Source organism: Melanerpes formicivorus, unplaced genomic scaffold (assembly GCF_026170545.1).
Source record: "Melanerpes formicivorus ecotype bairdi unplaced genomic scaffold, bMelFor1.0.p_v2 SCAF_1, whole genome shotgun sequence".
Taxonomy (NCBI): domain Eukaryota; kingdom Metazoa; phylum Chordata; class Aves; order Piciformes; family Picidae; genus Melanerpes; species Melanerpes formicivorus.
In genome coordinates this window covers 59,606,384-59,631,575 of record NW_027142353.1, presented here as the reverse complement: position 1 = coordinate 59,631,575, position 25,192 = coordinate 59,606,384, and the positions used below count along the sequence as shown (strand labels likewise).

The 25,192-nt window shown below is 41.0% G+C and overlaps 1 protein-coding gene across 8 annotated transcripts in view; it reads left to right on the top strand.

Annotated features, from left to right (window-relative positions):
* The window catches only part of GRIA4 (glutamate ionotropic receptor AMPA type subunit 4), a 285,058-nt gene that overhangs the window by 122,301 nt on the left and 137,565 nt on the right, over window positions 1-25,192 (top strand). The gene's annotated exons all lie outside the window — the stretch shown is intronic.

The following is a 25,192-nucleotide window of genomic DNA, read 5'->3' as shown; positions in this document are numbered from 1 at the left end:
CAAGATCACTGAGTCCAACCTATCATCCAACAATCTTCTCGCAGGCAGCCAGCACCAGAACAAGAGGACACAGTCTCAGGCTGCGCCAGGGGAAGTTCAGGCTGGAGGTCAGGAGGAAGTTTTACACAGAGAGAGTGATTGCCCATTGGAATGGACTGCCCGGGGAGGTGGTGGAGTCGCCGTCACTGGAGGTGTTCAGGAGGAGACTTGACAGGGTGCTTGGTTACATGGGTTAGTTGATTAGGTGGTGTTGGATGATAGGTTGGACGCGATGATCTTGAAGGACTCTTCCAACCTGGTTTATTCTATTCTATTCTATTCTATTCTATTCTATTCTATTCTATTCTATTCTATTCTATTCTATTCTATTCTATTCTATTCTATTCTATTCTATTCTATTCTATTCTATTCTAATCAACTAAACCATGCAACCAAGCACCCCATCAAGTCTCCTCCTGAACACCTCCAATGATGGTGACTCCATCACCTCCCCGGGCAGCACATTCCAATGGGCAATCACTCTCCCTGTATAGAACTTCTTCCTAACCTCCAGCCTAAACCTCCCCTGGCGCAGCCTGAGACTGTGTCCTCTTGTTCTGGTACTGGGTGCCTGGGAGAAGAGACCATCATCAGCCTGTCTACAACCTCCCTTCAGGTAGTTGTAGAAAGCAATAAGGTCACTCCTGAGTCTCCTTCAGGCTAAGCAACCCCAGCTCCCTCAGTCTTTCCTCACAGGGCTTGTGTTCCAAGCCCCTCCCCAGCTTTGTTGCCCTTCTCTGGACATGCTCCAGCAACTCAACATCCCTCCTAAGCTGAGGAGCCCAGAACTGGACACAGGACTCGAGTTGTGGCCTAACCAGTGCAGTGTACAGGGGCAGAATGACCTCCCTGTTCCTGCTGGCCATACTGTTCCTCATACAGGCCAGGATGCCATTGGCCCTCCTGGCTGCCTGGGCACACTGCAGGCTCATGTTCAGCCTACCATCGACCGGCACCCCCAGGTCCCTCTCTGCCTGGCCGCTCTCCAGCCACTCTGCCCCCAGCCGGTAGCACTGCATGGGGTTGTTGTGGCCGATGTGCAGAACCCGGCACTTGGATGTAAAGGAGGCAACTTTTTAAATGAGGTATCACGTGTCTTCATTGTCCAGTGTAAAAAGGGTGAACTGGCTTGATGCACCCTTCAAAGGAATCTTCTTTCTTTTTTTTTTCCCCAGGGCCATCTTCCATCTGTTAATACCTTAATAAGACAAATTAATATATCTGAAAGAGCTGTCAGGTGCAAGAGGCAGTTTCTGCAGACCTAAAAGTTATCTGGCTTGTAAAGAAAAATCCAATCTCTGGCAGAGACTGCAGTTATAAAATTTGACCTACTTAGCAAAAAAATCCTATTAGATGGATTTACACATGGCTCCCAGAGATCAGATTGTCCAATATGAAGAATAGGACCTGAAGCCTTTTAGTGGGACCTGAAGCCTTAAAGCTGTTTAATGCTGTCAGGTATTATTTTCAGGTTGCTTTTTCTTGCTTTGTTTTGTTTGTTGTTGTTGGGTTTTTTTTTTTCCTTCTAGATTCTGATGTTAAAAACATTGCAAAATATGGTCTAATACAACATACAGTTTGGGCTATCATCATGCCCAACCAATATATCTGTTGAACTGCAATTTGATAAACAACATTGCTGTAAACAAGAAAAATATTCCTTTAATCTCTTTTTGCCACATCTAGTTACATGGCATGATGAGATGGACTTCCTTGGAGGCTCTTCTGAGCTCTGAAATAGTCATGTGAGCTTGCTGTAGTAAACCCCATTTTTTCTTGACTTCAGATGGATTCATCTACCCCATGCTGCAAAGCCATGTGATGTATTGCAAATTTGCCAGCTTTTAGTGGGATTTTCTTCGTAGGTCTCTTGCATAAAGAGTCAGGTGGGTTCATAAAGCTCTCAGCACTCCCTTCTGACCAAAAAGAAAACACAAAGAAGGAAATTTCTGTCCCCTTGGGTGTGGAAAAGAGTTTGTGACCCCCAAACACTGTCATAGTGCAGAAGCCAGGGGATAAAACAACAATCCAAGTATCTTTAAATCCCTTGTTTGTGTTAAGTGAATTCGTTGTTGTTGCTGCTGTTATTTGGGTTTCTGTTGTTTTGTTTGTTTATTTAATTGCTTTGTTTAAAAAAAAACATGTTTTGAAGATTGGTTTGTTTAGCCAAATTTGGTTAAGGTCCTACCAAGAAAAAACCCAAACCAATCCTACACCAACAAAACTTTTTACATAAAATCTTTTAGATATTAATGTTCCAGTAAATAAGAGAGATGCTTCTCAGAATCCTGGTACCTCCTTTGCATAGCTGTCACAATTTCCATAACCTGGGCAGAAGAAGTAAATGTCCATGCCAGCCTGGCATAGCTAGTGAGTTTACTTGCTGCATTTCCAGCAAGTGGTAATCAGAGAGTCAACCTTGGCAAATCTCAGAAAGGTGTTGCCAGTAACACTGTCAAGTGTCAGGGATGGTATTCACGGGCCCTGAGCAAACACCTGCTTTCTCCAGGATCCTAAAATGTAAGCACAAGGAGGGGACATTTCTGGATTACGTATATTCATAGAATCAGTAAGATTGGAAGAGACCTGAAAGATCATCAAGTCCAACCTGTCACCCAACACCTCATGACTACTAAACCATGACACCAAGTGCCACATCCAATCCCTTTTTGAACACTTTCAGGGACAGTGACTCCACCACCTCCCTAGGCAGCTGATTCCACTGGCCAGCAACTCTCTCTGTGAAGAACTTTCTCCTCACCTCAAGCCTAAACTTCCCCTGGTGCAGCTTGAGACTGTGTGCTCTTGTTCTGTTGGTGGTTGCCTGGGAGAAGAGACAACCCCCACCTGTCTACAACTTCCATTCAGGTAGTTGTAGTGAGCTCTTACTGATTGTGAGGGATGGTGATACAATGTGTGTTGCAAAGCAGAGTAACTCACTCTCTAGAGATTCCAGTTCAACATTGTCATTTCCTATGCTCTTCACTTGAGAGCTTATGGGGAGTCTTTGCAGGGAAGATACATATATATATTAAAAATCTGTAGTAATAAATGTGTGTGCTGGCCACAGCAATAAACTTTCTCTATCCTTTAGCTTTTAAAAATGGTTGTGACAGAAGCAGCATTTATGCAGTTATCCTCAAAAGGCTCCATTCTGACATGACTACTGTGTCAGGAGCTTGCTGCTTTTGCTTACCTCGAGCTAAGGAATCCCCATTGAGGGAAGGCTGGTTTCACAGACTTAGGTCAGAGCCAGGGGACTCTCTAATTTTTCATTGAAAAAGTATGAGTGTACTTGTGTGTGCACAGGTAGGTGTGCACTTGCTGTAGCTTTATTTTGGCCAGGATCTGCAAACAGAAATACTGCTTAGAATTGCATCTCAGCTTAGTTTCATATAGAATGCTAGGGTTTGGAAGTGACCTCCAGGGATTGAGTCCAACCCCCTGCAAAGCACAACCACTTTGGGCAGGTCACTGAGGAGTGCATCCAGTGTGACTTGGCTAATTCAAGCTGAGAACGTACCCCTTTTCCATATGATACTTCTTGTATGTTTCAGTCTCCATAGTCTTACAGTCATAGAATCACAGCATCTTAGAATCATTAAGGTTGGAAAAGACCTCCAAGATCATCAAGTCCAACCTCCTACCCAGCACCTTCATGACCACTAGATGATATCCCAAAGTGCTGCATCTACTCATTTTATGGACACCTCCAGGGATACTGAGTCCACCACTTTCCTGGGCATCCTGTTCCAGTGCCTCACTATTCTTTGAGTAAAGAAATTCTTCCTAATATCCAATCTAAACTTCCCCATGTGCAGCTTGAGACAGTTACCTCTTGCCCTGTTGTTAGTTACTTGGGAGAAGAGGCTAACAGCAGCCTTCCTACAACCTCCTTTCAGGTAGCTGTAGAGAGCAATAAGGTCTCCTCTCAGCCTCCTTTTATTCAGGCTAAACAATCCCAGCATCCTAAGCATCAAGACTAGAGCAGTAATCATGTCTATTGCAACAAGTGCAAATGGAAGATGAAGTATTGTTGGTCTGTATTAAACCACTTAACTAAATGCAAAATTGGTGTATTCATAAATGATCATGAAAATACAAAGCCTTATGTATTGAGGTGAGGAGAAAGTTCTTCACTGAGAGAGTTGTTCGCCATTGGAATGTGCTGCCCCGGGAGGTGGTGGAGTCACCGTCCCTAGAGGTGTTCAAGAGGGGATTGGACGTGGCACTCGGTGTCATGGTCTAGTCATGAGGTCTGTAGTGATAGGTTGGACTTGATTTTCGAGGTCTTTTCCAACTCTGGTGATACTGATACTGATTTCTTGTTCTTCAGCCCATTGAGGTTTATCACACATTGAGGTTTACCCACATTTGACAAATGGATACTGATCTTTGTATGGTGGTGTTGGTCAGTGTTGTGTCTTAAAACACTAGAATCTTGCGCTTCTCCTTCTTACCTCTCCTTTTTCCACGTAGATTGTATTATAAATGACAATCCATTCATTTAGCTTGGCTTGACTTTGAATCATACATACACTTGAATTTTCAAATAGGGTATTTGAAATGAAAATAATGTCTTAAAGAGCTCTGGTGAGAGCTGATGGATTTATAAAAATAGAAAACTGCAAGTACAAACACATAAATATTTATGGTGAATTTTCTTATCCCTATTTATATTTTACATAGTATAATCTTTCTGTCATAGGATTAGGTTTGGTCTGCCTCTGGTTCGTGTGACAGGAAACTCACAGCAGCTCGTTTCAGTCAACATAAAACACAAACGTTAATATCAGCACTACAAACGTGGAAGTTTCTTAATGCATGACTAATGTGTATGCATGTCTTGTCCTTCGGAATTAAGAGGGGCCATTTGGGGCTGAAACTTAAATCCTAGCTGAATTGTTTTTCAATTCATAAGACAAGGGGAACAAAGCCTTTAAAACACGTTGTGATTCGTAGATACATTTCATAGAGCGCACGCGGCAGTGGCTGTTCTTCAGCCGGATTCTGCTTTCACTGAGGGTGGTGAAAATCAGGAGTAAATTCAGGCAAAGTCAGTGAAGCTACCTGGGGTAAGATAAGAACAAAATGACGAATTCTTTGTCACAGCTGTGAAGTAAATATGTAGCACTGATGGATTATTTCTTTATGGACTATGGCATAGCTTGAACGAAGAAAAAAATCGTAGTGGCCCACAAGCAATTGATTTTATACTTTTTCCCAGTGCTGAATGCAGGCAGAGCCATTGTTTGCCCATGCTCTTATGCACAGAAGCAACTGCAAGTAGAAAAGTACAAAGAAATTGTACTGCATGTGATCTTTTACAAAGATATCCTCAGTTTAATGATTGGAACAGAGTAGTTGGCTTTTTTATGAAGAAAAGTGTATGTCTCTGAAACTGCTGACAAAGTCTGCCTGGGAAAAAACAGCCGGGGGAGATGTATGCCAGAGACTTCCTGAGATACTCTCTGGTTACAGCAAGAATTAGAATGGAATAGAATAGAATAGAATAGAATAGACCAGACCAGGTTGGAAGAGACCTTCAAGATCATCACGTCCAACCCATCAACCAATCCAACCCACCTAAACAACTAAACTATGGCACCAAGCACCCCATCAAGTCTCCTCCTGAACACCTCCAATGATGCTGACTCCACCACCTCCCTGGGCAGCCTATTTCAATGGGCAATCTCTCTCTCGGTATAGAACTTCTTCCTAACATCTAGCCTAAGCTGGTTGTAAGCAGTCTTTGAATAAATTGAGACCCATTCAGATTAAGATACTTTGTTATATGTCAGTTTGAACTATTTTGCCTTTCAGTGATTAGTAGCATTTTTTAATTTTCATTTAATAAATGATGCATGACTTTGTGTTAAACAGATCAATCTAGGCATTAATTTCTGGCTAGTATAGTTTTTTTTCAAGCTGATGTTAACTCCCCTTCATTTTATATGCATTCAGGTTGGTACAATGGTTATATTTGATTAATAATCACAGAATCACCAAGGTTGGAAGAGACCCTAATGATTATCGAGTCCAACCTGTCACTACAGATGTCATGACTAAACCATGGCACCAAGTGCCGCATCCAATCCCTTTTTGAACACCTCCAGGGATGGTGACTCCACCACCTCCCTGGGCAGCACATTCCAATGGCTAACAATTCTCTCAGTGAACAACTTCCTCCTCACCTCAAGCCTAATCTTCCTTTGACACAGCTTGAGATTGTGTCTTCTTGTTCTGGTGCTGGTTGCCTGGGAGTAGAAGAGACCAACCCCTTCCTGGCTACAACCTCCCTTCAGGTAGTTGTAGAGAGCAATAAGGTCTCCCCTGAGCCTCCTCTTCTCTACATAGCAATTTACTGTCTGGTGCTAGTAACATTTAATAATCCATTTAATTTTTCCCCCCCTTGCTGTTCCTTGTCCTCTGCAAATTATGCAACCCTTGGGTTCTGATCATAAAGAAAAAGAAAAATCCACTATATTTCTCTTCTAAAGGATCAGTAAAAAAATACAAACTGACCCTTAATTCTGTCTGCTTAAAATGCAGTCAGTCAAGGATAGAATTTTAATAGCCAACAGGACTTCAATAAATGTGGTGAAAGGGAAGCAAAGAAGGATGGTAAACTATTTTCTCTCTTTTGATAAGAATATTAAAAAGAGCTACTAATAAGATGAAAAATTTAAGAATCAAAAACTAAAGAAAATTACACAGAACACTCATTTAAAGTATCCAAAGAAAACATTCAAGGAACAGAGTCCTAGGCTCAGAAATTGCCCAGTGGGATAAATCCAGACCTTGGCAAATGTAAAACATTTTAACTATGGGACAATCAAAGTTTCAGCAGAGAGAAAAGAAGCTACCAAGGGCATCCCCAGGGACAGACAGCTTTAGATTTCATTCTGTGCCTTTGAAATAATTCAGAGGAAATACAGAAGGTATCTAAGAAAGAGAATAAAGATATTGTCACAAGAGGCAAGGTGTTCTCTTTCTCCACATGGCTGTGTGTGAACATGTAGTAGATCTATAGATATTACAGACTGAAATGGCCATAGGAAAGTGGCTATTTCAAAACTCGAGAAGAGGTGTATACACAGCTTTGAAATTATTCCATTAAAATGATGCTTGCAGGTTACTGCTGAAGGTAAAACTACAGCATACCACAATTACCAATTGGAGATTGCTACAAGTAACAACATTTTGAGTTGTACTGTTAAAACTAAAGACAAGAGTGTTAAAAGGAAGACAACAACTCGTGTCAGACATTAGCAAGGAGGATAAATTTGATGGAGTATAAAACATAGCAGCTGTTTTTTGACCTTTTTGTGAAGCAGCTGATCATAGAATCAATAAGGTTGGAAAAGACCTCAAAGATCATCAGGTCAAACCTGTCACCCAACACCTCATGACTACTAAACCATGGCACCAAGTGCCACGTTCAATCCTCTCTTGAACACCTCCAGGGACAGTGACTCCACCACCACCTTGGGCAGCCCATTTCAATGGCTAACAACTCTCTCAGTTAAGAACTTTCTCCTCACCTTGAGCCTAAACTTCCCCTGGTGCAGCTTGCGACTGTCCTCTTGTTCTGGTGCTGGTTGCCTGGGAGAAGAGACCAAGCTCCACCTGCTACAACCTCCCTTCAGGTAGTTGTAGAGAGCAATAAGGTCTCCCCTGCGCTTCCTCTTCTCCAGGCTAAACAATCCCAGCTCACTCAGCCTCTCCTCATGGGTTTTGTGCTCCAGGCCTCTCCCCAGCCTCATTGCCCTTCTCTGGACACATTCAAGAGTCTCAGTGTCCTTCTTAAGTTGAGTGGCCCAGAACTGGACACAGTACTCAAGGTGTGGGCTAACCAGTGCTGAGTACAAGGGCAGAATGACTTCCCTGCTCCTGTTGGCGACACTATTTCTGATGCGGGCCAGATGTCGCATATGGTAGGAGGTGGGATCACAGTTTGATTGGACTTTGCTTTTTCAATGTCAAATAGATGGTATAAAGTAAAAAGAATGGAAATTACTGTTAAATAAAATTACACACATTCTCTAGCCAAAACGTTTCTTAGGTTATTTGTCCAATTGAATTCAGTGTGGTAGGACTGTGGTAATTTATCCCAGGTGCCAGTAGGTCTTAGAGCTTTAAGATAAGCTATAGAAAAGAGATCTCAGGGAAAAAAAGCACAGAGTCTTTAACTCAGTGTTTAACTCCTGAACAAAAAACTACCATAAACCTAATACATTTGCTTTGAAATTAAAGGCAACATAAAGTGAAAATCTAATTTTTAGGGTGAACCAACATTTCTTTCTGATTCTCAGGCTGAATCACATCGAGTTTCCTCCCAGAGAGCAGGTCCTGTATTTCTTGCTGTTAGCTTGTAAAACTCACCTTTACAGCTAGTACAGGTGGCTAATGTTTGTGTAGAATAGTCAAAATGCTTCAAGCTAAATATTAAGCTACTTTCCAAACAGCTAAAATTATTGGGTTTGGGAGAAATAAAATAGTAAATACAGATGATGGAATGGTAGAAAGAAAAATGTAGGCATTATTATGTTTTCATGTTGCTTTAGCAGTAATGGTTAAGAGAGTTGTGTGTATCTGGTGCTGTGACAGCCTAAGCTACTGAAAACATGGAAAACTTACTCAGATATGTAAGGGACAACAAATAAATTAATACCCATATTGCATAAAATATTATCGGGGTTTCTTCCATGATCAGTCTCAGGTTGGCCACCACCCATCAAAACCATGAAGAAATGAAATCATATTTTCTGAACCACAGCAACAAAAGTTCAGTGAATACTGTAGCAAATAGTGAAAATCTATAATGAAATAAGCAAAACAGGCAAGCAAATTCTTCTGCCTTCTGGCAGCTCAGAAATGCTGTAATTCAAATGTAACAGGACAGATATATATATATATATATAAAGTGGGAAATGAGCCTAAAAATCTAAAATCACTTTGAGTGAAGTTTTAAAACAAGGTTTTTCACAGACCTCTGACACCTTTATTAGCTCTTATGTGTCTGCATTGCTTAGCAGCTTATTTGTGCATCTTAGCACTTACCTAAAAAGCTAATATTTGTGATAAACTGGCAATTAGCTATTACCAATCTCCTTTGAGACACATCATCTTGTTTGGAAGAAACCTATTTAAAGGCACTTGAATCAAAACATTTCAAGGAGTTCCAGAACTATTGCCATGTAGACTGAACATTTCCTCATCTACCAGCATGTGAACTTAGCAATTTTCTCTTCAGAAGTCTTCACAATATGTATTAACCCTTTATCTGCTGTGTTCACTCATACTCCCAGTGCACATCTAATTAAATGTAGAGTCATCAGCTACAGGTTTGAAAATTAACTCATGTTTTGTTATGCTTCCATTTTTAACGCAAGTTTGACTACGTATTTGGGCTCATGAGAACTATGTGATGTTCAACAAGGCTAAGTGCAAGGTCCTGAACCGGGATCAGGGCAAACCTCAGTATCAATACAGGCTGGAAGTTGACAGGATTGAGATCAGCCCTAAAAAGAAGGTTCTGGTGGATGAGAAGCTGGGTATGAGCCAGCAATGTGTGCTTACTACCCAGAAGGCCAATTTCACCCTGGACTGTATCAAAAGTGGTGGAGTCATCATCATTGGAGGTGTTCAGGAGGAGACTTGATGGGGTGCTTGGTGCCATGGGTTAGTTGTTTAGGTGGGTTGGATTGGTTGATGGGTTGGACACGATGATCTTGAAGGTCTCTTCCAACCTGATTGTTTATGATTATTATTATTATTATTATTATTATTATTATTATTATTATTATTATTATTATTATTATTATTATTATTATTATTATTATTATTAGTGTGGCCAGCAAGGGACATGATTCTGCCACTCTGCTTTGCTGTGGTGAGACCTCACCATGGAGTACTGCATCCAGCTCTGGAGCTCTCAGCACAAGAGGGACATTAATCTATTGGAACAGGTCCAGAATAGGGTCACAAAAATTATCAGTGAGCTGGAGCCTTCTCCTAGAAGGACAGACTGGGAGAGTTGGGGCTGTTCAGGGAACCCCAGAGAGAGACCAGTACCTGCCTCTCTACAGCCTCCTTCCAGGTAGTTGAAGAGAGTGATAAGGTTTCCTCTTACCATCCTTTCATCCTTTTCTTCAGACTAAACAATCTCAATACTCTCAGCTGCTGCTCATAAGACTTGTGCTCTAGACTCTTCAACAGCTTTGGGCCTTTCTCTGGACAACCTCTGGCAACTCAATTTCCTTCTTGTAGTGAGTGGCCCAAAACTGAACTCAGGAAATGAGATGCAGCCTCATCAGTGAATAGTAGATGGGCATGATCATTTCCCTACTGCTGGCCACACTATTCCTGATACAGGCCAGGATACTGCTGGTCTTGGCCACCTGAGCACATTGATGGCTCATGTTCAGCCAGTTGTCTATCAACACCCTCAGGTCCTTTTCCAGTAGGTGTTTTTCCAGCCACATTTCTCCAAGCCTGTAGCAGTGCATGGGATTGTTGTGATGCAGTTGCAGGACTTGACACTTGTCTTATTAAACCTCATAATATTGGCGTCAACCTATTGATCTAGCTTGTCCAGATGCTTCTATGGAGACTTCCTACCCTCAAGCAGATCGACATTCCTGAGGGTGCTCTCAGTCCCCTCCTCCAGTTAAAGCTATGAAGTAGAACAGGCTCCAGGTGGAACACCACTGGTGACTGACAAATATCCTTGTAGCCTTCCTGAGTTGCCTGGCCCTTCTCACAAAGTTCATAAACTCTCTTTTTTAATCCTGAGTTCCAGCCACAGTTCTCTGTTTAGCCAGGCCAGTCTTCTTCTCCACTGTCTTTGTCTTGTGGCACATGGAGACAGCTGGCTCCTGCACCATTAAGATACTCTTCTTGAAGAACATCCAGACATCCTGGATGCCTTTGCCCTTCAGGTTTGCCTCCCAAGGCTCTGGCAAATAGGCCAAAGCCTACCCTACTCCAGAAGTTTCTTTTCACATAATATATGTGTTTCTGCAGACTTTCAATGTCCCAACAAAGTGCTTTCCAGCAACAACCAAGTAAATATAAATAATCAGAACAGCCAAAGCAGTAGCTCAAGAACTCACCAAAAAAATTGCTGTTTATTGTTAATGAGTGGAACAATGTTAACTAGAAAGCTGCTGCTGGGATGTTTCTACTCAATTTTTACCTCCTTTGCTGGAAACAGACATTTGTTTGAGAGCATGCTCATGTACAAAGTACATTTTGAAAGTTAATCAAAGAGCTTGTATCTAGGTTAAAGGAATTATAATTCCTCTTTTGGCTGATTCTTTGCTTTAGATAGGTCTGCCCCAGTTGTGTTTTTAAAATGCAAAACTAAGATATCCCCTTTAAAGGATCTGCTAAACTAGAAAAGCCAAAGGAGTTCACAAAAAGCCTTGTTAGAGATAAATTCCTTTTAAGCCTTCAGTTAGTATCGAAGTGAAATTTCTATCTTTGAGAAAATACCTTAGTTCTGTAGTTTTGATCATCACCCCTACAGAGTCCTGAACTATCTGTTCGTCTTGGATTGCATTTACATATTCTGCTGTTATTTATGTGAGTTTCTTCACTTAGTCAGACTTGCTGCAGTTTTAAAAACAGGACCGCAGATGAAAGGAGAGGGAAAAACTGTGTCTTAGGCATGGGCAGAATGTCTGACATGACATTATTTCTCTTTATAGTTCCCTCTTCCTTTTTTATTTTCTTTTTTTTTAATTAGCATTGTAAAGCAGCATGTTTCAGACTGTTAGCACATAAATGGTGATGAAATGCAGTGCTTCCTACAGTTCCTGTCAGTCTGACCTAATGATAACCAAGAAGTTGTAAGGCCAGATGAGTAGACTGTGGTCATCTACCTGGGCACTCGGCAATACACAGGGCATGCATTTTCTGATTTTTGCATGTAGCTGAGGGTACTTCTAGTTAGGCATCTCTGGTTGGTTGTGCGTATTGTATCAGGAATAGTGTGGCCAGCAGAAGCAGTGAAGTCACCAGCACTGGCTAGGCCACATCTTGAGTCCTGTGTCCAGTTCTGGGCCCCTCAGTTTAGGAAAGATGTTGAGTTGCTGGAAGATGTCCAGAGAAGGGCAACCAAGCTGGTGAGGGGTTTGGAGCACAAGCCCTGTGAGGAGAGGCTGAGGGAGCTGGGGTTGCTTAGCCTGGAGAAGAGGAGGCTCAGGGGAGACCTTATTGCCATCTACAGCTACCTGAAGGGAGGATGTAGCTAGGAGGGGGTTGGTCTCTTCTCCCAGGCAACCAGCACCAGAACAAGAGGACAGTCTCAAGCTGTGCCAGGGAGGTTAGGAAGAAGTTCTTCATAGAAAGAGTGATTGGCCATTGGAATGGGCTGCCCAAGGAGGTGGTGGAGTCACTATCACTGGAGGTGTTTAAGAAGAGCCTGGTGCCATGGTTTAGTTGATTAGATAGTGTTGGATGATAGGTTGGACTCAATGATCTTGAAGGTGTTTTCCAATCTGGTTAATTCTATTCTATTCTGCTGAACAAATACATGGCTTACCAGGCTGAGAACAGAAATTTATGTCAAAGGAATAAAGTGCAGCAGAACTTTTCTCCCAGCAGATTTATGTTTGATAGAAAACTTCTGCTAAAACCAGAGTTTAGTCTGAATATAAAGAATATCATCTCAACAATGATAATTAAATGTCTGTCCATGCTTTAATGGCTTTTGTGAAGATAGCTTACCCAAACCCCATAGGGAGATTTTGGTTTGGAGTTACACAGGCCTATCCGGAAAGATCTGAAGAGTAGGTTTCAACCTAGGACAACTCAAGATTGAAACACACATCAGAATCAATAGCAAAACAGACCAATAGTTTTGCTAAAATAAAATAATCACAGAATGATTTGTGCAGGAAGGGCCATCCAGGTATCATCTGATCAAACACTCACCTGAATATATGGGTTAACTCCAGCCTTAGAGATGGTTGCTCAAGTCTTTGTCTAATCAGACTTCTAGTATCTCCAACGATGGGGATCCCAGGTCCTGACTGGGAGATCTCTTCTGACCACCTTCATTGTGAGAACTGGAAATTATCCTGTTAGTAACTTTTGACTGCTCAGTCTCTCTTCCCTTTTCTGTGTACCACCAGAAGAGTCTGGCTGCCTCTCTTTATACTCTCCCATTATGTAGTTGAAGAGATCAATAGCATCTCCCTTAGACTTCCTTTCTGTGGCTGCCTTCTGTTTTGTATGAGTGCTCTAAGGGATGTAGTTCTCTTCATTTAAATTGAACTTTGTGACCTGGGAAAAGCTTTAGCCCAATATATATTTAGCCTCAGGTGGATGAAACAATTATTCCTCAAAGAATTAATATTTTTCTGGTTCTGCAGTTTGAATAGCAGTCTGAAAATAAGTAAGGAACCTTATTTGGAGTAATTTACACCAGTAACAGCTTTTTCAATCTTAGTTATGCTATCACTAGTACAATATTATATTTAAAATATTTATTTTCTCTGCCTTAAGGTAAAACTAACTGCAGAGACAGAAAATGCATATTGCAGGTTAGACTCTGCTGGTTATAGGCTCTCTTAGCAGGGTGAAAAGCAAGCTGAGACATCTCTATTAAGTATTCTGTGGATGATTATCTTCCCTCGACCTCAGCCCATTCTTTTCTGGGACACTCGATGCAGAAACAGTTCTTGAAAACCAATGACCATCAGGATTTAAATTGTTCCTGACTGCGGTGAGTAGCACATGAGGACTTGGTCACACAAGGAGTAGGGATAATCTAATTGCTTGGAAATATCCCCTTTCTTCTTAGATATGCAAACACACTGTGCCAAGGGCTGAATTTTTCGCTTCAGTGACTCTGAAGAGGGGGGCACAACATAAGGCTGATTGTGTTGTCAGTCTGCTAGCCACAGGAAAAAAGAAGCAGCCACCTTTCAAACCCTATTTCTGCAGTCTGCTGCTGCACCTATATGAGCTAATGGAGGAAGGCTAAAGAAAGCAGAAATAAGAGGCCACCGTGGTTCTGACCTCCAACACTCTTCTTTTACAGCAGCTGGGCTGTCAGGAGGGCATGTAAGTACACCTGGTGCATGCCTTGCTCCGGCTGCTCCCAGTGCAAGGAGGATGCAGGGGACTGAAATGTGAATTTCTGGGTCACAGGGCGTACCCAAATCTGCCCCTGAGCTATGCAATTACATATTTTCCTTATTCAGGGCTCATGCTGACTATGTGATCTAAATAAATTTCAGATCTTCTATTCATGTAACTGTGATTAGATAAGGTGGCACAATGGCTGCTTTAATACAGCTGTGGCACACTGTCTCTGCGTGTCTCTAGTGAAACGCTGGAAAGACAATTCTGAAATAATACTTTATTCAGCTAAAATTGGGTTTTCAACTTAGAAATGAGGGGTGGTTTTGAAAGGGTTTTAACTGGATGTTCTTCTCTCTTGGGAGATGCCTGCCAAGCTCTCTGCACCACAGATAAGGCAATGACAGAGCTAAATTTGATACATTAAATGTCATACTTCTGAGTTTTCAGGTGGGCATAGATTGCAATAGTGTTTACAACATGAATCAGCATAATTGTTCCTGATAGGCTGCTTGTATCATCTTATCTTTCCTCCAACAGAGACAGCTCTTTATGTCTTTCCTTTGAGAAGTTAAGCATCTCTTACACAGAATAAGGCTTCACAGCTGAACTTGTTGGTTTTATAAACTCCAACAGCAATGCCTTTTATTATCTGTGTTCTTGATTGGAAATATTATGCATGGTGAACATTTTTGATCTTATTATACCTCTTCTGCAATATGTATATATACACACACACATATATATATATATAAAAAATGCAAAACATCCAACATCAGATGACTATAAATGTACAGATGGCAGAAAATTTGAATTTACTGTTTTCACACAGATTGTAATTTGGTTTTGCTGCATATGTGCAGTACTTGGCATTTCTCAGTAATGCCTTACTGTACTTAATTTTTATTTCATAGCCACTTTCCATGTGATTTATGATAGCTGCAGGAGCTGTTAATTCAGAATTTCCAGGGTTTATGTATTCACACTGTAAATTTTATCCAGTGTGTTGTACATGGGAAGATGTTGTGGATCCTTACTGTGAGGGGAAGGGAGAATCAGCACAAAGAAAAAGAGGGGAGATAATCAGCCAGATGACAACGTACATTCCTGAAAGATACTACATAATTATGTCAGAAGTCTGTCCCTTAATTGATGCTTCTTTCAGGCCTTCTGCTGTAGCTGAGTCAACATCTGATTTGGGTGTATTTGTATTGTGACTTCACAAGAATGCACATTATGAGTAGACACTATAATGAGAAGAAGCAGCACTTGTAGCCACTGAAGTCTCTCCTTGCCACTGCTTTTGTGCAGCTGCTGTATATAAGGACTGACAATTCTGTGAACTCAAGATGAAAGCACTGGAGAGAAAGGGAAAAAAAATACATTTATTCAATTACATATTGTCAGCAACAACCAAGCCACAATTTTAAAGTACTAGAGCTGGTATAGAGTCGAATGGAATGGAATGGAATGGAATGGAATGGAATGGAATGGAATGGAATGGAATGGAATGGAATGGAATGGAATGGAATGGAATGGAGTGGAATGGAATGGAATGGAATAGACCAGACCAGGTTGGAAAAGTCCAACCTAGCACCCAACACCATCTAATCAACTAAACCATGGCACCAAGTGCCTCATCCAGTCTCCTCTTAAACACTTCCAGTGATGGTGACTCCACCACCTCCCTGGGCAGCACATTCCAATGGCCAATCACTCTTTCTATGAAGAACTTCTTCCTAACATCCAGCCTAAACCTCCCCTGGCACAGCTTGATACTGTGTCCTCTTGTTCTGGTGCTGGTTGTGTGGGAGAAGAGACCAGCTCCCACCTGGCTATGACCTCCCTTCAGGTTGTTGTAGAGAGCAATAAGGTCTCCCCTGAGCCTGTCCTTCTCCAGGCTAAGCAACCCCAGCTCCCTCAGCCTCTCCTCATAGGGCTTGTGCTCCAAACCCCTCACCAGCTTTGTTGCCCTTCTCTGGACGCATTCCAGCAACTCAACATCTCTCCTAAACTAAGGGGCCCAGAACTGGACACAGGACTCCAGGTGTGGCCTAACCAGTGCTGAGTGCAGGGGCAGAACTGAAAGTGAGGGAGGCTGAGAGGTAATAGTATCATCCTGACTCCTTTTTGGAAATGGGCTAACTAAAATGCATACTGAAGTATGTCAGTTTGATCTATCACAGTGACTCCCACATACAATGGAAATGCACGCAATAGTGCTGCAGAATCAGAATGGGATTAAAACCCAATAAATCATTAAACATATCAGAATTTTTTTAAGAATTAAATGCAGAAAATGGAAAAATATCAGAAAAAAGAAGCAACAGTGTGACCATAAAAATTACTTATACTGCTAGTGTTTGTACAGAACTTTAGGGTTTTTTTTTAGCTGTGGTCAGATTACTGCTATCCTGTGAAGGGGGCTATATTTGTGAGCAGTCATTGGAAGCCTTCATAGTGCTCACAGCAACAGAGGAACAGCACAGTTTATTTTCATTTTGTACCCATTAATTCTGTTTATTAATAACTTCCTGCTGTTCTGAAAAACAGAGCAGTGCTGCGTTCTACCTTTTCTCAGATAAGCACGTGAAACATCATCTCTAGAAGTCTATCATGGCCAAGGCCTTGGTATCTACCTGCATGTTCAGAAGCTTTTTATTATAGGAGGTGAATAAGGGCTGCCCAAGGTCATTACCTGTACAGTGAGGATAATATCTGGTTTCCATGGCAGAAAAGAACAATAAAGTGCATTTTTGAGATGCTGCGATGCAGTAATATTGGGCAGTACTTGAATGCTCTGAAAAAGGAATATAGTTATAAAAGAATTGATAATGAATAGAAAATACACTTTTTCCCCCTAGTTTACCCCCCCCCTTTTTTTTTTTCCCTCTTTTTTTTTTTTTCCCTCTTTTTTTTTCCCCTTTCTGGGCGATTCCTGAAATTCCATGACCAAGAGTTTTTTGTTTATGGAGGGAATAAAACCAGAATGTCATCAGTCACATCTGTGGAGCAAACAGCAGCCAGTTTACCTCATGAACTAACACCTCTTTTTTGCTTTTTGAACTATTCCTTATACTGTAAAGGTTCATATTTTTATATAAAAAACAATAATAAATAAAATAAAGTGATGGCAGCAACATATAAAAGGTCAAAAACACCAACTGCTGATAGCTCCGCTTCAATATCTGTCAAGTATAATTTTCCAGAACATGGAAAAGGGAATTTGATCAATAACTCTTTACCTCCTCTTTGGAAATATATTTCATAAAGGACATGCAATTATAGAGAGGAAAACACAGGAGCAACCTGCTTTGGCTTTCCTTGTAGTCTGCATTTAGCTATCTTGTCTTCTCTTGTACATTCAGAAAGTACAACTACTGGTAATACTAAAATGTCATTGTTCCATGGTGAACCCTGTCAGTATGGCTGTGCAGTTGCAAATGAACAGCAATCACTTTATTTCTGATTCTCCTTCTTCTTCCAACCTTCCCTGCTGGTTCTCACTGTAGAGTTTGGTCTCTTTTAGCTTCATGTGACTACAGAGATGTCCAAAGGAGTCCTGGCAAAATTTTGAGGTGAAAGTGTGAACAGCAAGGCTGAGATCCAAAATGTCTGAGGAATGTTGCACAGTGCTCTGATTTTTCTACTCTGTAGAAAAGCATTCAGCATTCCCCAAAATGGAATTCATTTGCAAATGGCAGAAATGATGAGAGAATTAATGTGGGACTGTGACATAGTCATGACTATTTTTTGCCTCTGGTAGGATGTGAAAGCTACTAACAAAATATCCAGGTGATTGTTTCAGCTAGTATTACTCAAAACCTTTGGTTTTAAGCTTCCAAATTTTCAGATGTAGAGCTCTTGATTCACATGGGTAGCTGACAAGTGATTCATTAAATGGAATTAGAGATGAGTCAAGGCAATGTGGGCTATGTGTACTCTTCATGTTACGCTCTGATCAGGAGTCTTGGTTTTTGCACTTCTTGAACAACTGTTCCCAGGACCAAATTACCATTTTGTCCTATTGCATGCTAGTTTCCTGACTGCTTAAAAAATGCTCCAAAAATGAGCCTCAATGGCTTAATGATGTGACAATTTTAGAACCAAATTAGCAGCAGAACCATGCAAGAGCAAACTGTACCACCAAAATGGAAGCAGTAGGTTGATTTGAGTATTATATTGTTATTATGGATTTAGGAAGGGCAGGTCCTGCCTGACCAACCTGATCTCCTTCTGTGATCAGGTGACCCGCCTGGTAGATGTGGGGAGGCCTGTGGATGTGGTCAACCTGGACTTCAGCAAGGCCTTTGACACCGTCCCCCATAGCAAACTCCTGGCCAAGCTGTCAGCCCATGGTTTGGACAGCAGCACTCTGTGCTGGGTTAGGAACTGGCTGGAGGCTGAGCCCAGAGAGTGGTGGTGAATGGTGCCACATCCAGCTGGCAGCCAGTTACTAGTGGTGTGCCCCAAGGATCAGTGCTGGGCCCCATGCTCTTTAACATCTTTATTGATGATCTGGATGAGGGCATTGAGTCCATCATCAGTAAATTTGCAGATGACACCAAGCTGGGGGCAGGAGTTGATCTGCTGGAGGGTAGAGAGGCTCTGCAGAGGGACCTCGACAGCCTGGACAGATGGGCAGAATCCAACGGCATGAGATTGAACACATCCAAGTGCCGGGTTCTGCACATTGGCCACAGCAACCCCATGCAGTGCTACAGGCTGGGGTCAGAGTGGCTGAGAGCAGCCAGGCAGAGAGGGACCTGTGGGTGCTGGTTGATGGTAGGCTGAACATGAGCCTGCAGTGTGGCCAGGCAGCCAGAAGAGCCAATGGCATCCTGGCCTGTATGAGGAACAGTATGGCCAGCAGGAGCAGGGAGGTCATTCTGCCCCTGTACACTTCACTGGTTAGGCCACACCTTGAGTCCTGTGTCCAGTTCTGGGCCCCTCAGTTTAGGAAGGATGTTGACTTGCTGGAGCATGTCCAGAGAAGGGCAACGAAGTTGGTGAGGGGTTTGGAACACAGCCCTATGAGGAAAGACTGAGGGAGCTGGGGTTGCTTAGCCTGGAGAAGAGGAGACGCAGGGGTGACCTTATTGCTTTCTACAAGTATCTGAAGGGAGGTTGTAGCCAGGCAGAGGTTAGTCTCTTCTCCCAGGCAACCAGTACCAGAACAAGAGGACACAGTCTCAGGCTGCGCCAGGGGAGGTTTAAGCTAGATGTTAGGTGGAAGTTGTACAGAGAGAGAGTGATTGTCCATTGGAATGGGCTGCCTGAGGAGGTGGTGGAGTCACTGTCACTGGAGGTGTTCAGGAGGAGACTTGATAGGGTGCTTGGTTGCATGGTTTAGTTGATTAGGTGGTGTTGGATGATAGGTTGGACACGATGATCTTGAAGGTCTCTTCCAACCTGGTTTATTCTATTCTATTCTATCTGTTGGTATCATTGCAGCCCATAGGAAATATGTCTTACACGTAATTTTGCATAATATACAAAAGAAAGAGATAATCATTGCTTGATTGAGCAGAACAGCAAAAAGAGAGAAAAAGAATTTGTATAGGGAGTCATTAAAAGCATGCTTAACATTATGGCAGGTATTACAGGAAAGCACAGTTTGAGGGAGGATAATGAGGTGACTAAGGAAGTGCTAACAGGGAGCTTTTGCTCAGCCTGCAGAACCACAACGGAGAAAGCAAAGTTGAATGCTGGAAAACCTAGTAAGTGGGTATGAGGTTAACGTCATCTGTCATCAGCATCTTTAAAATAAATGATAATATATTGGAGTTATGTCAGAAGGAGCCTTTAAAGTGAGCAGAAACGTTTAAATTTGATGCAGTGAGGAAAGAAGAGCAGGGTAGAGGAATACAAAGAAAGAGACATTATTACCAGAACTGTGGGTAAGAGACATTCATCGACTTACATTATGGATGTATACGAGTGAGGAAACATTATGCCTGCTAGAAGTGAAACAAATAATGTTGAAAGAGCTGAGAAAAAGGGTGGAAGCTATTATGAGTTTACAGTGCAGGATGAGTACCATCCACTAAATATTGAGGAGTTTACACTGCAAAGATAAGATTGTACATTTGCATGTTAAGTGGGATAAGGTATTGGAGAGTTCTGATGTGCTCATGAGGAAACAGTGGAAGGGCAGAGGACAAGTTTCAGTCTGTCAAAGAGACAGACTAGAATAGCAAATACATAGGTTGTACTTCTTGATAAAGATGATAAAATATCTAGGAAAGTAGAGACAGAATAGAGTTTAAAAGTTGGAGTATAAACGTTAAGTTATACAGACAAGTGGGTAGGAAAGCAGACAGGATAGTCTGAGAGGGGCTTGGCAGAGAAGTAAGCTTAGGGGGTTTATAAACAATGGATTCAGAGAGCTCAGAGAAAAATAAAGTTGGGTAGTAATTTTAAAGGCAAATCAACAGGAGGCTCAGGGCAGACCTTATTGCTGTCTAGAACTACCTGAAGGGAGGTTGTAGCCTGGTGGGGGCTGGTCTCTTCTCCCAGGCAAGCACCAACAGAACAAGAGGACACAGTCTCAAGCTGCATCAGGAGAGGTTTAGGCTAGATCTTAGGAAGAAGTTCTTCATAGAAAGAGTGATTGCCATTTGAATGTGCTGCCCAGGAAGGTGGTGGGGTCACCATCACTGGAGGTGTTTAGGAAGAGACTTGATGGGGTGCTTGGTACCGTGGTTTAGTTGATTACAAAGTGTTGGATGATAGGTTGGACTCAATGATCTCAAAGGTCTCTTCCAACCTGGTTTATTCTATTCTATTCTATTCTATTCTATTCTATTCTATTCTATTCTATTCTATTCTATTCTATTCTATTCTATTCTATTCTATTCTACTCTATTCTATTCTAAACTTGGATTTCTACAAATTCAAACTCTGATTGGGAGGGAAGGATGTTGACTAATGTATGTGTTATAGTATGTGCCTGTATGTGCATATTTAAAAGCTTAGAAAGAAAGTCTATCTTCCAAAGGCAAGCACTATTGCTTTTTACCCCCTATTGTAGTTGCATTGCCACTTTATTTTTTAGGTAATACATGGGTTGTTTGCAGAATTCAGCAGTTCCTTGTGAGTGAAAAAAGGGGCATAACCCTGGCTTAATCTGTGAAGGGTCTCTATTAAATTGTTCTATTAAGAGCTTTGTTCCACTAATTATATAGGTAAGTGCTAATATAACAGGTTTATATAACATTTAGAATGTAATATGCAGGAGGACAGATGTTGCTTTTCTAAACCGCCTTTGTTGCTGAAAAAGATAAGAGAGCTATGTAAAGTCCTGAAATCATTGCCAATTTATCAGACCCACGAGGTGAGCTGCTGGAAGACTAGAGACATACTGCATCAACTGCTGATTATTTTATACCACTTTTAATGCCCAGAAATGAAATAAATTGAAGGGCAAATAGAAAGATAAAATGGAATCTAAATAACATATTTTTGGATGTTTTGAATCTTACCCTATTCTTGATCTTTTTATATGGGAGAAATGGAATAGAATAGAATAGAATAGAATAGCATAGAATAGAATAGAATAGAATAGAATACAATACAATACAATACAGTACAATACAATACAATTAACCAGTTGCTTATCCATCAAATCTGTATTTCCAGTTTAGAGAAAGGAATGTTACAGGGGACTATATCAAAAGCTTTATAGAAGCCCATGTGATTTTTACCTTTCTGAGTATTTAGAATCTGGGAGACAGAAAGGGACTCATTAAGAACTGGTAATGAGATTGTGTATTACAAGCTTTACTGTTTTCATTCCTTTTCTTCCCCAGAGAACGGTATTAGAAAGACTGGAGTATTAAACCCATTAAAATATTTTCCTGTGTTTTAATTAACCTTTTACTTTACAAATGTGCATGGTTTTCTTTTTTAATTCTCTTTTACATAATTTGGTTTACCTTTTACTCTCCCTCCCATGCCTTTTGTTGGTTTGCTGTTTTGTTGGGTTTTTCCCCTCCTCAAAGCGTGTATGAAGGGATAAACCATTTGTCAATAGTAGGTTTATTTTGAGCCTGTAGCAAATAATCTTACAAGTTCCAGTCCCTAAATAAGATGGAGTTAAGTGGTGTGATCATGGGGCAGAAGTATTCGATGATCTCAAAGGTCTTTTCCAACCTAGTTAATTCTATTCTTTCTATTCTATTCTATTCTATTCTATTCTATTCTATTCTATTCTATTCTATTCTATTCTATTCTATTCTATTCTATTCTATTCTATTCTATTCTATATCCTATTCTATTCTATTCTATTCTATTCTATTCTATTTCCTATTCTATTCTATATCCCATTGTATTCTATTCCCCATTCTATTCTATTCTATTCCATTCCATTCCATTCCATTCCATTCCATTCCATTCCATTCCATTCCATTCCATTCCATTCCATTCCATTCCATTCCATTCCATTCCATTCCACGCCACACCACTCCATTCCATTTCATTCCATTCCATTCCATTCCATTCCATTCCATTCCATTCCATTCCATTCCATTCCATTCCATTCCCATTAATAAGAGAGGGGAAAATGGGTTTTCTTCATCTCTAATGCTTCCAGTAGGTATCATAATGGTTTCTTGGAAAGCAGTATTGCAGACCTGACAAGCACATGGAAGTATTTTATCCACTCCTCATTATTGCAAACATTTTAAACAGCGGAAAATTGCTGTGTATAACTTAAGATGTTCATTGATTCATTGCAAACTACTGTGTTCTGCACATTTCCTCTTGCTGCTCCTTAAGTGTTGGTATTTTTACATATTAGAGATTTTTCAAGCAATAGTGAGACCAGTCTCTTTGTAAAGCAGTCCTCATGAGATAATCATACCTCTGGAGAACTGCTTTTACTTGACTACCACTCTTTAGATTCAAGTTGCTATAGAATACAATTACCTTGTGAGATCTCATGCCGAGTTACAGTAAATAGCCTGTGTATTTCCTAACAGTTTTCAACGGTTTTGAATTTGTTCCCAAACTTAAAACAAGTAAATAGTTTGTGCTTTACAAAGAAAATCGTTGATGTTCATGTAAATCATGATCTAGTGTGGGGTGTCCCTGCCCATGGCAGGGGGGTTGGAACTAGATGATCCTTGTGGTCCTTTCCAACCCTGACTGATACTATGATACTAAATAGCACTAATCATTATAAATAAAGCTTTTCTGATTTGGAGCATGGGTGAGAAACTTGAAGATACATAGGGGTGCACAAGACTTCTAACCAGAGAAGTTCTTGTGGCTTCCCTTCAAGAACCAGGGATTCTGATACCTGCTAGGGTGGTCATCAATATGTACACCCTATGCCATGAGATGAGAGTAAAAAGACTCTTCTGTACACAAAAAAGTGATAGTTTTTCATAAATGTATTAGAGGAGTAAAGTAAATGTTTTAGAAGAGTGAAAATATGAAGTAGAAATTTGTAAGCTAAAGCACAATGTTGGCTAGAATAGAATAGAATAGAATAGAATAGAATAGAATAGAATAGAATAGAATAGACCAGACCCGACCAGGTTGGAAGAGACCTTCAAGATCATCATGTCCAACCTATCATCCAACACCACCTAATCAACTAAACTATGCAACCAAGCATCCTGTCAAGTCTCCCACTGAACACCTCCAGCGATGGCGACTCCACCACCTCCCCGGGCAGCCCATTCCAATTGGCAATCATACTCTCTGTGTAAAACTTCCTCCTGACCTCCAGCCTGAACTTCCCCTGGCGCAGCCTGAGACTATGTCCTCTTGTTCTGGTACTGGCTGCCTGGGAGAAGAGACCAACCTCTGCCTGTCTACAACCCCCCTTAAGATAGTTGTAGAGAGCAATAAGGTCACCCCTGAGTCTCCTCTTCTACAGGCTAAGCAACAGAAAGCAGTGCAGTAATGTGAAAAAGTACAGGTAATGAATTTAGATTGGAAATCAGAAGATTATTAAACAAAATTGCAAGAAGGTTGTGGAGCAGCCACGGAGTAGGATTTATGGAGAAAGGAAGTGTATGAGGATGAAGTCCTTTTGATAGTTAGACTGATAATGCTTGTCTTACAGCAAGACTTTGTGCAGGTGTTTTGTCAGGGAATAATATTTTAGCATTTGAAAAGGGAAGTGTGTCTTGTTCTAATGCTGTGCTTCCTAGTATACTGTTTCTGTATCAACTCTTTTAAATGTCATGTGTATCCTTTTGAGGAAGATAACATATCCAAAACTATGCAGATAAGGGACAGAGATGTTTAGTAGTTTGTAAATTAATAGTGGTCATTTGGGGGGGGAGGAGATCAAACCCACTTTTTAGCTTCAAACCTATAGTAACCATAAATACTATAGAAGGCTTTGAGAAGACTATAAAGTATAAATTAATCATTTTCAATAACTAATTAATAAATGTTATTATACTGAGAGTATAAAATAGGAACTTTTTGTTTTACCATTACCAAACCCCTTTTTCCCTAGTCCTAGGCTTTGTATTGTCTTACTTTTGCACATGTCAGTGCCATTAAGGAAAAACAGCATTATCTGAATAGTCCAAGGTAAATACAAAGTGATCCTGTTCAAATTCTAGGATTCAATTTTGTAAACTGAGGGTCAGTAATATTGTCTGTCTAGAAGGACCACTAAGGCAAAAGAAAGATCAGGCTGCTGAGAAGATGAAAAACAAGAACTGTCAGGATTTTATGTACTTGTCACAGAAAACTTTCTGAAAATTAGGTGGGTGATCCTTCTGTACAGTTTTCCTCTCTGTTTCTTATTATATCTCACTCTCTAGAGGAGAGTTCTTCTGCCTGCTGGGGTCAAATAACTCCACTCCTTTATTAGATCCACCAGTCTTTGACAGGGCTTTTAGGAAATGAATTTGTTTCCCTTTGGATTTTGTCCCATCCCCAATATCTAACCTTTATTTTTAGGTTGTTCCTCTAGGATGTTATGTTTTACTTGTTGGATTTAAAAACCTGAGGTTTTGACCAGCTAAATGTGACAGCCTCTTGAATGAAAAAAAACCAAACTGTTAATTGACAAAAGCTCCCTTGAAAAGCA